Source organism: Paramormyrops kingsleyae, chromosome 6 (genome assembly GCF_048594095.1).
Source record: "Paramormyrops kingsleyae isolate MSU_618 chromosome 6, PKINGS_0.4, whole genome shotgun sequence".
NCBI classification, from domain to species: domain Eukaryota; kingdom Metazoa; phylum Chordata; class Actinopteri; order Osteoglossiformes; family Mormyridae; genus Paramormyrops; species Paramormyrops kingsleyae.
Genome location: NC_132802.1, coordinates 4,266,600 through 4,276,082, shown reverse-complemented (window position 1 = coordinate 4,276,082; position 9,483 = coordinate 4,266,600). Strand labels below are relative to the sequence as shown.

At 41.7% G+C, this 9,483-nt stretch overlaps 1 protein-coding gene across 1 annotated transcript in view; it reads left to right on the top strand.

Moving 5' to 3' along the window:
• Window positions 1-250: 250 nt before the first annotated feature.
• Window positions 251-9,483, top strand: part of LOC111859112 (rap1 GTPase-activating protein 1-like) — a 107,046-nt gene continuing 97,813 nt past the window's right edge. The window contains exon 1 of the mRNA XM_023841512.2: window positions 251-451. The gene's annotated coding sequence lies outside the window, so the exon portion shown is untranslated. The remainder of the gene's footprint in view (window positions 452-9,483) is intronic.

The window sequence follows — 9,483 nt, the reverse complement described above, 5'->3', positions numbered from 1 at the left end:
GGCAAAAATCAATGAAAGACGAGTAAAAATAATACTTGTGGTAATATAAATTCTTTGTGATCAATTCTTATCATTCATATTAGTTATTTGTAGAAAATACATTCAAAACCAAAACACGGCTTAAAACTTCGTCGGAACATGTCGCCATACAGCATATGCCATTTAAGGCAGGTCCTAGGATCGACGTGAACATGCTGGGCGAACTGGCGGCGCGCGCTCCGATGAGGGTCACGTGTCAGTCCTCCGGCGCCCGTAAGCTGGCTGGAGAAGGGGGGCATTCCTGCACAGCGGCGGCACGAAGCGCTGCGGCACCTGCTTCGGGCTCTGCTGCCTTCGCTGCTGAAAGACGACGTCTTCGTTTTGAAGCGCTTCTCCTGCTGTGGACTTAACGTGGCGATCCCACAGACATCCGGCTTCGTCCGACTTTTCTGCATAGACTCCCTTCGGCAGGGTAAGTGCGGTTATCTAAGCGCGAGCCTGTAACGCGTAGGGAAATAGTTTGAGACTCGAACCCCCTGAACGCTATGCCGAAGCCAGCGACCATAATAATTTAACCTTAGAGATAATCTTAGAATTAATTGTTACCCTTGTTAACAAAACGTGTTGATTCGGCATTCAATTTCAGGTGGCATTCTGTAATGCTCCAAATATTTTTCATTAACATTTTATTAAACTACTTAAGATTCCCTTCCCGGCTCACTGAAAGGTGTTTGAAACGCTACTGAGATGATCCCTAACAGGTCTTTGTGACCTGCGGATGAAATAAATCGGCGATGAGACATTAAAATTTTTTAAACCCTCAGTTTTAATGGATTAATTATCAATACACATATTGCTTTATTTAAATGCTTAATTAGTTTATTGTAACGTACAATAAGTAGCCTACTTCATTTCCAGTCACTTGTTTTAAGTATAACAGCTTATGAAACACTTTGTCATTTTACATTAGAAAGTTTTAGGGATAATACATATTGTTGATTATTTGCTATACATTACAGCGTCTTATTTGAGTAATCTGCATTTTTAGTGACACGTTTAACTGGATTGAGGGAAGATTTAAATCCGAGATGTATACGATGCTCTTAAAGCAGATCGCAGAAAGCGTTATATTTATGACAAAGTAGTATAACTGTTACAAGCCTAAGCCTTCGCCAGATAATCTGGCTTATTCGCTGTCACTTTGATGCTGCTGTAATATTTGAATTATTCTCCATTAATTTTCCCTTTTTCATTTTCCTTTTTAAGTTTATCACGTACGTGCTTCTCCCCCAGTTATGCCGTCCTAGCAGATTTTCTTTCTTCATGGCGTACAGCTTGTTTCGCGGCGCTCCTCGTTCCAGCCGCTCGCTTTGTTTAATCACGGTACCGGCGAAATAGTGCAAATATTGTGGTTATGGATGACAATTTGAATGGGTCATTGACCAGCAGTGGCGTGCACAGACATTTTGGGGGGCAAGTGCTCCAGGGGGAAAAAAGGGCACTTTTTGCATATGTGGAAAACCTTTTCTTTTTATAATAAAAAAAACGCACAGGTTAAATGCAATTTGACTTTTATTTCAAAACATTCTCTAAAAATCAAAAATCACACCACAAAAAGATAAAATCTGTATCCAACTCTAAACTATATACATACATATTCTCAAGTGTCCATTAAATGGAGTGTACTGCTCTAAAGAAGCATCCTTCTTGGTGCCATGTCTTTGTAGATGTTGATGACCTCGTTGTAATTGATCTCCACCCCCAACACCGTACCCTTCAAACTACCAATAACAACGTCACTGTTCTGTCACAATCAGGTCACAACACAGTGCGTAAATGTCTGCGAGCATCGCTGAGTCAGTAACAACCAGTTAGGCTAAAGACTGCATCTTTAGACAGTTGGACGGTGTTCTAACTTTCTCACAGGAGACACCTACTAAAGACAGTCAAAGACATTAATTTCAATCTTACCAAAGTAGGACAGTAGTTGACGTTAGTTATGGAAAGGCTAATCCACAAAAACGGAGAAACGTCCATAATTCTATTATTCATAATCATGTCAAGGTTTTAGGTTTTTCTGCAGTTCCATCTCTAAAAAGTGTGATGTCTTCCCGTCACTGACTTCAGTTTGAAAACTTTGTATTTATTCACAGATTTCCATGAGATCATCCTAAAATTTGTAACGAAAAATGGGCTCAAAAGAGCCCTCTGCCTAACGGCATGTAGCCTATAGCATAACGTGATATTTTCAATAGTGTATGCAAAAAGGTCGGAATTGATGGAGAGTGGGGTTGCCTAAATGGTTTAGGTTACATTTTAAATGTGTCGTTTTTTTTTTTATCCATATGGATGGATGGAGGGGGCAAGCTGGCAAAGTTTGTCATGTGCAGTTTCTGACAGGCTACTTCACAACAAAACAATTGCAGGTTGGTCTTAGAGGGCAAACAGAATAATTTCACTCGATTCATGGGTTACCTGACTGGTTGGGAAGGGAAAGAGCTGCCGTGTTGTCCGCCGTGGCTCCCAGTCGCTATAGTTAGCCTACTATGCCTACTCCAAGTAGTCCTATGTCATGCCGCTGCTACACGCCTCACAACAAATGAACTGCAAGCGTGTTCACGTGACACGGTGACAGTGAAAAAGCGACAGGGTTCAGGTGTCTTTGAAGAAGGGGCACAAATCAAGCCATTATTTTCACACCTTTTTAAATCGCGCAGCTTTAAAAAAAAAAAAAAAATCACGTCTTTCAAAAGGGCACTTTTTTGGACTGAGGGCAAAAGGGCAAGTGCTTCAGCACCACCTCGTCTCTATCTGTGCACGCCAATGTTGACCAGAGTTCAGCATTGTGATGGTCCGGTGGAGGAAACAGTGCCTGCTGGTTCAGGACCCAGTACTGCAGGTCTTGATGGTACCCGTGCGGATGGGGGGATTGGAATGAATTGGGAATAATTTTCCCGGCTCTCCTCAGGCACTGCCTGCTATGTATGTCCTGAAGGGAGGGAAGCTCACCTCCGATTCTCTGTGCTCACTGCACTACTTTCTGCAAAGCTTTGTGGCAGTGGGCTGTGCCGTTTTCATACGACAGAGGTGTAAGCACACGCCGACCAAGGCATGCGATTGCCCGGGGCCCCAAGCTGTGAAGGAGGCCCCTGAGGGCAGCCGATTACATGGCACTTTGCAGCGACAAATCTACTTTGTGTATTTTTTATTATATTTTCATTGCAGATGTTATTCATATCGACTTAACATTAAAATAAAGGTAATTTTTAGCATGTCGGCAGAAGGTGGGCTGGAGACTGCCCAGAGTCCCTGGAATCGCTTCCACGTACTGTACCATGCATCCAGTCAGGGCAGTGTTTATCAAACCTGGGGACCCCCAGACAGTCAACGTTTTTTGCTCCCTCCCAACTGTCAGGGAATTGGGAGGGAGCAAAAACATGGACTGTTTGGGGATCCCGAGGAATGGTTTGAGAAACGCTGAGTCAGGGTGATATGGAAAGCTGCGTGCTTGTAGAGTCACTTTCTACTGTTGAGGATCTTATTGGTCCTAATGAGCTTTAATTTAGGATTTTCATAGGTAGCTACTGAAATCACATTGTCAAAAAATAATTCTGCCTTTTCTTGGCAGGTGACCTGGTCGAACAAAGAGGTTCCTTAATTTAGTAGCATGTTCTCTGATTAATGTGATTAATTATACTGAGTTCTAAGAATATCATCTTCTATGAATCTAATTAATAATATCTCATCCAGCCATTATTAATTGGCTGGAATATCTGAGTCATGTCTTGTGATGTGTTAGATATTTGAATTACAAATCATCTCAGTGACATTAACATGAGTAATTGTATTTCATCAGAATTTCTTCCATCTCCACCACACATGATTCAACTAATTAAATGCATTAATCCATTGATCCATCTTCTAAACTACCTATCTAGTATCTGTCCCAGGTAGCAAAGGGCATAGAGAACTAGGCTATTGCAGGACACACACTCATACACCATGAATGTTTTTGAGACATTAAGTTACCCAAAGAAGACTTTGACTACAGGAGGAATCAAAAGTATGCAGAGGAAACCAATATAGATGCAGGCAAAACTCCACACAGACAGCAAGTGTGGGAACTGGACCTGAACCCTGGAGGTGTGAGACCAGTGTGATTCCCAGTAAGACACTCTCAAGAAAATAATGATAATGACAATTTGTTTCTCTTTGCCTTCCACAAAAATGTCTCTGAGATCCATCTGTGTATTGAACGTCACTGTTCCACACTGGAGGTGTGTTCTTACACACTTCCTGTCGTATCCTTACACACTTCCTGTCGTATCCCTATTTACTTCCTGTTCTGATCTTCATAGTCACCCCTTATACTCCATAAACACCCTGCACCATCATTCTTCAGCATGATCTCTGGTTGTTTCTCCCACCGGAAGTGAATGTTGGCTGTCTATGTAGTAGTTTGTGAGCAGAAGGTGACCATTTCCAGGATTAGTGAAAAGCTTAGAGATGAAACTTAGGCAAAATGAAGGAAACCCTTTGTGTATTCTATAATGAGTTACGCTGAAAATCACACCATGAATGGCATAATGAGGAAAATGTATCACCTTCAATGATTGCAGCACCTGATGTTGGCCAGATGCTAAAAATTGAGACTGAAACACTGCAGCTGGTGTTCCCACACTGCTATTGCATTAGCTGTGCTTCCGTAAGCTTCTGGGCACAATACCACGAATCACACTGAAAAGACCCCTTTGGAACAATGTGATACTAATTATGCTTTTAAGATTTCTAGTGATGTGTAAAGCGATTCTGTCAGGCTTTTTTTATTTTTGTTTTGTATGACCAGCTTGTTGATAAAGGCAGGTACAGCTGAGGGTCCAGGACCGTATTGTACTTGGGGAAATGCAAGATAGGTGACTGTCCACAGGAGGAGCTGTGCTGTCTAGGCTGACAGAGATCTGTATGCACACATCTGCATGTGTGTGGCGTATATGTGGTGCTGGGAGAGGTGGCACAGTGGGTTCAAATCTCTGCCATGGCTCCACACGTGTGTGGTTTACATGTTCTCCCTGTGTCATCATGGGGTTTCCTCTAGGTACTCTGGTTTTCCCTCATAGTCCTAAAACATGCTAAGGTGAATTAGCTGCCAAAATGTCTGTAGGTGTGAGTGCCCTGTAATGGATTGGCACCCTGTCCAGGGTTATTCCCTGTGTGGCCCCGGGATTGGCTCTGGACCCCCCGACCCTGCATAGGATAACCAGGTATAGAAGGTGGATGAATGGTGTTCGGTGGACATACTACCAAAGGTCCTGGCTGCAGAACATTGGGTGTGCTCAAGCTAGGAGGACCTCCACTGTGAGGCCAGCAAATCACATGACCTCCACTCCTGGCCAGAACATGACGCTACCCTATATCTAACTGGTGAATTCTCTCCTGCCCCTTCACCACCTTTGCTACTGTGTGGTGGGTGTACTGGTGCAGAATGTCTGCCATTGTATCATCCAGGTGGGGGCTATAGAGTGCTGGTGGTTCAGTTGGCTGCCCATTGCTTCTGTAAAGTGCTGTATAACATTCACATTTCTGGACTCTTATGGAGAAGCAGAACCCCCAGTAAGCTAGTAAACCGAGGGTTGGAAGTGGTGTCCATTTTGGTTCCTCTCTTTGTATTAAGGCTCTTTCACAATACGGTCAGACATAGTTAAGTGTATCTTTCTGTAAGTCCTGAATAAATCAAAGACAGGTCATTAGATAAAGATACTGAACTTTTAGCTACAGGATTTGCTCTGTGGAAGCGATTCATCATGCTGGCATTGTTTGAATATCTGCATTTTTTTTGTATATGGCCTGTGCTGAAGCCACGTCTCAAGGCTACAGGGGATTAATGGAAAAAGTAGAAATGAAACCGATAAATGGATGGAGCCGTATACCTGATCTGAATGTTGGTTTTGCTAATAATATACGTAGTTACATATTCACTTTAACTACATCATTTTAGCGCAGTCTTTTTGCACTTGTCACTCTGTCACAAATTAGATGAAATTAACTTTTTTTTTTTTATCGTTACAGAGCGGCATCGTTTATTGATATGTGAACAGCATTATTACACAGAATGGTTGAGGCACTGAATTGTTGTACCAGTAGAAATATGCGCATCTCACTCGCCAACGTTTCAGGGGTTTGGAAAAAAACTGGCAAAGGAAAACCAGTTTATAAAGGATCCTGAAACAGAGTTAGTGTTTTAAATATGCCTAGGTGATATGATAGATGCAGCGATAAAAGTGAGTCAAGACTTTTTCTGTGGACTCAGGATATCATGATATATAAATGAAACCCTTGAGTCTCTCACATACACTTACTGAGCGTCTCTGCAGCCAGGACCTTTGATTACATTACTACTCTGCCTCTGAGACTGCCTGGAGATGCAGTCTACACAATCTTTTGTTAAATTATACTGCAGTTATACTTTTTTTAAGTGTCTCATTTTGGAGGTTCTGCTTTGTGATACTGTACCTTAAGGCATCCGCCGTCCCTCTTCCCCCTCATCCCATGGGCTGTCGCATGTACCCCACGGTCACGGAGCCTCAGCTCGGTCACTAATTGGCTTCCAGTGCAACCGCAGAGGAGCACGGGTGAAGTCAGAGGCGAGTGTGCAGCTGTAATGAGGAGTGTGGAGTGTGTGCACAGGCAGTGGGATGGCCAACTAATTGTTATTAAGACCCCAAGACAGCAGTGTAAGCTAGGGGCCTGTTAGCCCCTCAGATCATGGATCCTGAATACCTAAGAAAGTATGAGATTTAATGAAGACTAATGGCAGTTTTCTACTCAATCACAGTGCTTAGGTAGGCAGTGTTGTCATTTCAGCTTTTAATGTTTCATAATGTTGATTCAATCTACTAAAGCGCAGAATGATATTAAGCAATATAGAAGACGTTTAAACATTTACTTATGTGCAGATAAAAATGTAAGTGCTTGATTCTTTTAGATGAAAAAGCTGACAGTGAATGGAAAGCTGTGTAGCAGTTAGTGATGTGAGCATCACCATGGTGATGGTGTCTGCTGAGCCATGAGGCGCGTCAGCCTGGAACGCAGCAGCTGCTCTTCGTTGCTGTATCTCCTTCAGTATATGCCTTAAAATCGGGGGGGAAAAAAACAGACGTTCTGATCTCATTTTTTGCCGTGTCATTTTGTGGACTTTGTGGCCAGTGTCTTTTACACGTAGGTAGAATATCTAACCCATTCTTTGGATGTTGAGCATGATCGAAGGGCTGGTTCCTTCATCAGCTGCCTTTTGTTGCTCACACGTGTTGTACATAGTCAGCTGAGGTATTTTTCTTCTCTGACGGACATGTGCTGCTCTGCTGTCATCCGGTTAAACTTGGCCTTTGTAATGGTTTATGGTTAGTTGTATAATCAAAACCTGACTGTGTTGCTCTGTGGGACGTTGTGAAGGTGTTACGGCCGACCTGAAGGCTATAGTAGACTTATCTGGCTACACTCCCCATCAAGCATTTCATTTTTCTTCTTTTTTTTTTTTATTTAACTTGGTCAGTGGAACCCATATGGTTTTGTGTTCCACAGAGAAGAGAAATCCATATCTATTGCAGTTCTGCTTGTCATTGCAGGTATAGTGGCACTAAAGCACAGAAAGGAACTTAGGATACAATATTTACAGACAGGAAGTGGTCAGTATCAAAGGTCTTGCTTGATGAATACAGTTTACAGCAATAATCAAGAAAACCTTCTTTCCAAAATTAAATTTTAGACAGACTATTGCTCTACTATGGATCTGGTTTTATCACCAGCCTTTTATGACTTTTTTTTTTTTCTTTTAAAAGGTTCATTCGGGCTTTGTTGTGGATTATAAGTATCTGCCCTTAGATGTTCTCTGCTATGCTATGAGTCATAGTTAGTTCTCATGGAAAAAGTTTTAGTGATGCTTTTGGAATATGAACAAATCATGGTCTGCAAAAACCACAATGTACTTTACTCTGTAATGGATGTATACAAGATCCATTAACATGCTTTCTGCAGGCCTGGCCTTTCTGCAACAATTAATCAATGATAATAGTTTCAGCTGAAGATTATATTAATAATGTTGTTTTTAGCAAATGACAGTTTACAGCAATAATCAAGAAAACCTTCTTTCCAAAATTAAATTTTAGACAGACTATTGCTCTACTATGGATCTGGTTTTATCACCAGCCTTTTATGACTTTTTTTTTTTCTTTTAAAAGGTTCATTCGGGCTTTGTTGTGGATTATAAGTATCTGCCCTTAGATGTTCTCTGCTATGCTATGAGTCATAGTTAGTTCTCATGGAAAAAGTTTTAGTGATGCTTTTGGAATATGAACAAATCATGGTCTGCAAAAACCACAATGTACTTTACTCTGTAATGGATGTATACAAGATCCATTAACATGCTTTCTGCAGGCCTGGCCTTTCTGCAACAATTAATCAATGATAATAGTTTCAGCTGAAGATTATATTAATAATGTTGTTTTTAGCAAATGACAAATGTTGGGTGCTGGCTTGGTTGTTGAAACAGGATGATCAGATTGTAGTTCACTGCATGTGTAAAATTGCCCCCGTATCCAAACGCTGTAAGAGAGGGTATGGTTGTAGGTCACTCCTTAACCTGTCCATGGGTGTTAAATCAGCTCTTTGAAGATCAACTTGTGGGTTATTCCTGGGATATTGTGTGCTTCTCATAACGGACATCACAGCTGAGCCCGAGCCGCATCCTCTTCTGATGTTGTGTCCTCATCATCAAGCTGCTCTTGCCTTTGATGGGAGAACAAGGTCACATGAGAGTTACAGAATGAAGATGTCAAATCTAAGAACTTCTAGAGATCTACCTTGTGGATCTCGAATGAATCTGATGCTTATTGTGTGTTTTATATTTTTTTAAAGTTTAATGGAGGATTGAGGGAGGTAACCCATGTGAGTATTAAGGGAACCTTCAAACTCGAGAAACAAAGAGCTGGGAAAAGGAGCTGAAGCTGAAGTTGCACCCTTGGAGGTTCTACTCTATGGCACTTACCGGTGAGCCGTGGTTCTGAGGTCTATCATATGCTGTTCTAGGGGGACATTGATTGTGCTGTTTACTGACTTCATGTACAGATCAGAGAACCAGTATTGGTCTGGTTATTCACAGGTGTGTGTGTATGTGTGTGTGTGTGTGTGTGTGTGTGTGTGTGTGTGTGTGTCATTTGTTGCGTATTCAGAGGAATGGCTGCAGGCATTTTGTTTCACACAACGTCAATCTTTACCAATCGGTATAGTGTGATGTTAAATGTAATTTGAATGATTATATATGAAACACCGCATACAATGTATCTCGGAAATATAGCAAGATCTCACTGTAATGATCCCTTATGACAATAATTTGGTGAACCATCTGCATTTAATGATATCCATTTGGTGAAGCAGCGAGGCGTGGATGAGCGTGATTACACAGACGCTGCTTTGTCTGAGCTATTAGCTGTTTATTTTTCCATTCTACAG